We start from the raw sequence: 7,255 nt of genomic DNA, 5'->3' as shown, positions 1-7,255 counted from the left end.
GGGCTCAATGGCACTCTGCAGCTCCAACCCGGCCAAAAGATAGTCACAATACCAAAGCTCGAATGAATTCCAAAATGGTCGTAGTCTTTGCAAAAAATATGATTTTTTTGAGGATGTTAACAGAAACCACGAAAAAAGTTGTGTAATTTTAACAATATTTTCGTGGACATTACGAAAAGTTCTATAAGTTTGAAGAAATACGAATTTTTCTCAAAAACCCCCAAAACATTTTGGTTTAATGAATGGGCCCCTAAGTTTCAGACTGACAGTTTGGGTACCAGAGGGCACATTACCATATATTTAGGATCTTTTCATTATCTGAGTACAGTTTTACATGTATGAAAGTGTCTTTGCCTGAATCTTGCACAGAATCTTGGAAAGGAGAGAGATGCACTGTAAGTGCACTAGAAATACTCACATTATCTCTGTATTTAACCTCATTAATTGATTGGGATAATTAAACCTGTCTCCCTACATTACAGAATCTCATTCAGACACTATCGCCACCTACTAGTTTTCATTTATACGATTGGGGAGATCAATAAGGATCTGGAGATCCTGCCTAATGTTACTTTAGGCTATCAGATCTATGACTCCTGTGCCTCGGGAATAATGTCTTTTGCAAGCGCTCTCAGTATCCTGTCTGGAAAAGAACAACCAATCCCAAATTACAGCTGCTGGAATAACAGGAAGGTTGTGGGCTTCATAGGAGACTTGTCTTTAGAATCATCTCTGTCCATCGCGCGGCTCGCAGGGATCTACAGGTACCCTCAGGTCTGTGCTGTAATAACACATTCCATAGACTGCTAGTAAATTCAACCTATTACTGATTTTTTCCTTCTTCAGTCTTTGAGTTGGGGAATGAGTTGGATTCAGTATAATACTGGGCCTAATAGAAGAAACCAGACAGTCAGGGCTGTATGCAAAAGTTGAGTTGGCAGGCGAGAAATCCATATACGCTATTTTCATTTTGGGGTCAGTACTTACCACAGCTGTTGGTATATCTATGCATATTGGGCATCAAACTGTTTTCTGAAATGTCATAGAAACCAATAACTTTAGGAAAGCTTTGCAGATTGGTACTTTGGTGTAGAAAGGAACCATGTTGGATTTGTCAGAATGTGTACTTTCCTAATATATATGGTTTTCCAGGGGTTCTGTATAGTTAGGGGGTCTTACAACACATAATGGGCTGTTAGGGGGTTCAGTATGCAAAAGCTATTTTCATTTGCGCTATTTTCATTTTGGGGTCAGTACATACCACAGACTTTGGTACATCTATGCATATTGGGCATCAAACTGTTCAGTAGGCCTTAGGTGTTCCTATTTGGGGTGATTTGCCTTTGTATGCAAGAAATTGTGTGAGATAAATGTGGCAAATAGAAACCACTAAGTTTAGGAAAGCTCTGCAGATTGGTACTTTGGTGTAGAAAGGACTCTTTACCCATATTAGATTTGTCAGAATATGTACTTTAAAAAAAAAAAAAATATATATATATATATATATATATATATATATATATATTTTCTGGGGGTCTCTGTATAGTTAGGGGGGGTTACTGCACATAATACACTGACAGGGGGCTCTGTATGCAAAAGCTGAGTTGGCAGGCAAGAAATCCATATGCGCTATTTTCATTTTGGGGTCAGTACATACCACAGACTTTGGTATATCTATGCATATTGGGCATCAATCTGTTCAGTAGGCCTCTGGTGTTCCTAAAAACGATTAACTTTAGGAAAGCTTTGCAGATACTTTGGAGTAGAAAGGACTCTTTACCCATGTTGGGGGTTTGTCAGAATGTGTACTTTCCAAAACTATATTGTTTTCAGGGGTCACCCTACATTTCTGCAGCTTCTATCCCACATAAAACTGCCATGTGTTTATGAACTTGGTAAAGATAAGCCATGAAATTAGTGTGCACAAGTTATAGTTTGGTAAACCTATGTACTGTGGGCATCAAACTGTTCAGTAGACCTCTGGGATTCATATTTAGGGGGTTTTATATGGTTACCTAATTATATTGGAAGTTTTGAGGTCGTTTTTGGAAATGTCATAAAAATCAGCAAAGTTAGGAAAGCTTTGGTACTTTGGAGTTGAAAGACATGGGTACCCATTTTGAATTCAGGGGAATGTGTACTTTCCAAAAATATATGACTTTCTGGGGTGAGTGTACTTTTTAGTAGCTTTATCCCACATAAATGATGTAAATGTGTTGATTTTGCTGGAGCTGAAATAACAGAAATGATTAATCATATGGGGGTATGTTCCCATTGGGGCCCCTACATGCCACATACTTAGCTAAACCTATACATATTGGGCATAAAACTGTTCAGGGGACCCCTGGCGTTCATATTTAGGGTGTTTTATCTGGTTACTTTATGACCTGTAGGAGATAAGATACTATAGACTGGAAGCTTTGAAGCGATTTTTCAAAAATTTTGATAAAAACCAATAACTTTAGGAAAGCTTTGCAACTTCATAGTTTGGAGTAGACAGACAGTTGTGCCTATTCTGATTTCTGAATTTTTGGCCTTGAAATCTAAAGTATGCAGCTTTCTGGAGTAGAGCTTCGGAAATTTGGTAGTGTCCTGCTGGGAGTTTTACAAGTGAGAAATCTCCATAAAACTATATATATTTGGTATTGGCATGTTCAAGAGACATGGGACTTTCCAGTCCTTGTATAAAGTCCCCCCGGGGAAATTCCTAAAATGAAACAGGGCAAAATGTCCAAAAACTATTTGGCAGTACAAGTTCCACTTTGACCATAACGGCTAGCAGTGAAAGGATTAAATCATATTTTATTAGACTTAAGGTATGGAGATCACCATTATGTAAGGATCCCTTATCCAGAAAACACCAGGTCCTGGGCATTCTGAATAACATGGCACATACCTGTAATAAGTATGAAATTTGCTATTCCCATATCTGTTTCTTATTTTACTTTGGAAGAAATGGGTATTTTTCTTGTATCTACAGATCAGTTACGGCTCTGCTGATCCCATATTTAATAACAGACTAGAGTTTCCGTCTTTCTACCGAATGGGCCCCAATGAGTTATCTGAAATTGATGCTATAATGAGCCTGATTGGGCATTTTGGCTGGAAATGGGTTGGACTTATTGTATCGGATGATGACATTGGGCACAGGGCCAATAAGAGGCTGCAAGAAGCAATGAGCAAAGATGGCGTCTGTTTGGCCTTCCTTATTATACTCAAAGATTGGTCTCAAAGTTATTGGGCATATGTCATGGAAATTAGAAAAACATTTTACAGAAGCTCGGCCAATGTGATCATTCTTTTTCTCAGTTCACAGTCGGTTTCCTATATTTCTGTATTATTTCATGATGAAAAAATTCCTCATAAAATATGGATTGCAACCTCATCTCTCTCCCTTATATCTGAGCTGAAATATTTACCAGTATTAGTAACTTTAAACGGTACTTTGGTAATTTCCTTGCAACAAGGGGAGATTCCTGGTTTTAAGCAGTTTTTCTATTCCTTAAATCCATATACATATCAACGGGATGATTTATTCCCATATATTTGGGGACTATTATTTGATTGCGCCTTTTCAGACATAGACACCTCACGTAAAAATTGTACCGGGAATGAAACATTTGATGATACAGTTCTGGAATTCTATGAAACATTTAATTACAGAATAGCTTATGGGGTTTACACTGCAGTTTACACAATGGCTCACACTCTCCATGAACTGTACGGCACAATGACACGTTCCCCTAAATCAGCAGAGAGCCTACACATGTACTTTAAGCAATGGCAGGTACGTTCCTTTGTACAGTTATGGGAATTATACTGTGTGTTAATTGATACAGACACAGAAATGATTAATCATATGGGGGTATGTTCCCATTGGGGCCCCTACATGCCACATACTTAGCTAAACCTATACATATTGGGCATAAAACTGTTCAGGGGACCCCTGGCGTTCATATTTAGGGTGTTTTATCTGGTTACTTTATGACCTGTAGGAGATAAGATACTATAGACTGGAAGCTTTGAAGCGATTTTTCAAAAATTTTGATAAAAACCAATAACTTTAGGAAAGCTTTGCAACTTCATAGTTTGGAGTAGACAGACAGTTGTGCCTATTCTGATTTCTGAATTTTTGGCCTTGAAATCTAAAGTATGCAGCTTTCTGGAGTAGAGCTTCGGAAATTTGGTAGTGTCCTGCTGGGAGTTTTACAAGTGAGAAATCTCCATAAAACTATATATATTTGGTATTGGCATGTTCAAGAGACATGGGACTTTCCAGTCCTTGTATAAAGTCCCCCCGGGGAAATTCCTAAAATGAAACAGGGCAAAATGTCCAAAAACTATTTGGCAGTACAAGTTCCACTTTGACCATAACGGCTAGCAGTGAAAGGATTAAATCATATTTTATTAGACTTAAGGTATGGAGATCACCATTATGTAAGGATCCCTTATCCAGAAAACACCAGGTCCTGGGCATTCTGAATAACATGGCACATACCTGTAATAAGTATGAAATTTGCTATTCCCATATCTGTTTCTTATTTTACTTTGGAAGAAATGGGTATTTTTCTTGTATCTACAGATCAGTTACGGCTCTGCTGATCCCATATTTAATAACAGACTAGAGTTTCCGTCTTTCTACCGAACGGGCCCCAATGAGTTATCTGAAATTGATGCTATAATGAGCCTGATTGGGCATTTTGGCTGGAAATGGGTTGGACTTATTGTATCGGATGATGACATTGGGCACAGGGCCAATAAGAGGCTGCAAGAAGCAATGAGCAAAGATGGCGTCTGTTTGGCCTTCCTTATTATACTCAAAGATTGGTCTCAAAGTTATTGGGCATATGTCATGGAAATTAGAAAAACATTTTACAGAAGCTCGGCCAATGTGATCATTCTTTTTCTCAGTTCACAGTCGGTTTCCTATATTTCTGTATTATTTCATGATGAAAAAATTCCTCATAAAATATGGATTGCAACCTCATCTCTCTCCCTTATATCTGAGCTGAAATATTTACCAGTATTAGTAACTTTAAACGGTACTTTGGTAATTTCCTTGCAACAAGGGGAGATTCCTGGTTTTAAGCAGTTTTTCTATTCCTTAAATCCATATACATATCAACGGGATGATTTATTCCCATATATTTGGGGACTATTATTTGATTGCGCCTTTTCAGACATAGACACCTCACGTAAAAATTGTACCGGGAATGAAACATTTGATGATACAGTTCTGGAATCCTACGGAACATTTAATTACAGAATAGCTTATGGGGTTTACACTGCAGTTTACACAATGGCTCACACTCTCCATGAACTGTACGGCACAATGACACGTTCCCCTAAATCAGCAGAGAGCCTACACATGTACTTTAAGCAATGGCAGGTACGTTCCTTTGTACAGTTATGGGAATTATACTGTGTGTTAATTGATACAGACACGAGATTCTCTGCACTTACCCATATCATAGAATAGTAACATGTTGTGCCCAGTAATAAAGTGCCCTCCCCTTTAACCCTTTTACTGCCAGTCATTTTGGTCAAAGCGGAACTGGTATTGCCAGACAGTTTTTGAACATTTTGCACTGTTTCACTTTAGGGGCCTTTCCTTGGGTGGACTTTTAGTTTACCCATGAAAACAATATATCGTTTTTTTCAGAAAAACCTAAGCTTTCAAATTATGGTAGAATTTTTGTGTAATTCCAATTCTGTAACAAGATATATGCTTCTAAATGTATAAAAATGCAAAAAATATCAAATTTTCCATAATATAAACACACATACTAGAAACAAAAATTATTTTATACATGAATATACAACTGATTTGGAAAGTCCCATGTCTCCTGAACGTGCCAAAACAAAATATATATAGTTTTATGGAGATTTCTCACTTGTATAGGTCAAAAACTCCCAGCAGTACCCTACCAAATTCCCAAAGCACTGCTCCAGAAAGCTGCATACTTTAGATTTCAAGGCCAAAAATTCCACTAACAGAAGGTTTATTCCAGAAAATTGTACATTTCTGGAAAGAACAGATTCTGGGGAATACAGAATAGGCCTGTCTACCCCAAACTATCAAGTCGCAATGCTTTCCTAAAGTTATTGGTTTTTATCAAAATTTGTGATTTTTTAAAAAAATCGCTTCAAAGCTTCCAGTCTATAGTATCTTATCTCTTACATGTCATAAAGTAACCAAATAAAACACCCTAAATATGAATGCCAGGGGTCCCCTGAACAGTTTGAGGCCCAATATGTATAGGTTTCCCTAAGTATGTGGCATGTAGGGGCCCCAATGTGAACATACCCCCATATGATCTATCATTTCAGTTCCTGCAAAATCAACACATTTACATCATTATATGTGGGATAAAGCTAGTAAAAAGTACACTCACCCCAGAAAGTCATATATTTTTGGAAAGTACACATTCCCCCAAATCTAAAATGGGTACCCATGTCTTTCTACTCCAAAGTACCAAGCCGCACAGCTTTTCTAAATTTAGCAATTTTGATGACATTTCCAAAAATCCCCTCAAAGCTTCCAGTTTGCAGTATCTTATCTCCCACATAGCATTAGGTACCAAGATAAAACACCCTGAATTTGAACACCAGGAGTCCACTGAATAGTTTGATGCCCAATATGTATAGGTTTACCCAAGTATGTGGCATGTAGGGGCCCCAATGTGAACATACCCCCATATGATTAATAATTTCTGTTCAGCTCCAGCAAAATCAACACATTTACATCCTTTATGTGGGATAAAGCTACAAAAAAAGTACACTCACCCCAGAAAGCCATATATTTTTGGAAAGTACACATTCCCCCTGAATCTATAATGGGTAAACACTTCTTTTTGCTCCAAAGTACCAAGCTAACATCAGTTTGAAGAGAAATGGCACGCACTCCTTGGTCCACTAAAACTTGTCTTTATTGTAGAGATCTTAAAACAAAAAGTACCAAGCTGTAAAGCTTTCCTAAGTTTGCAGATTTATATGATATTTAGAAAATCGCATAAAAATGTTGCAATTTGCCGTATTTATCTCTCACAATTTCTTGATAAAGATCAGATAAAGGCAAGTCACCCAAAATAGGAACACCTATGGTCTACTGAACAGTTTGATGACCAATATGCATAGATATACCAAAGTCTGTGGTATGTACTGACCCCAAAATGAAAATAGCGCATATGGATTTCTCGCCTGCCAACTCAGCTTTTGCACACAGAGCCCCCTGTCAGCGTATTATGTGCCGTAA

This window comes from Xenopus tropicalis, chromosome 5 (genome assembly GCF_000004195.4).
Source record: "Xenopus tropicalis strain Nigerian chromosome 5, UCB_Xtro_10.0, whole genome shotgun sequence".
NCBI classification, from domain to species: Eukaryota; Metazoa; Chordata; class Amphibia; order Anura; family Pipidae; genus Xenopus; species Xenopus tropicalis.
This window is presented reverse-complemented; position numbering follows the sequence as displayed.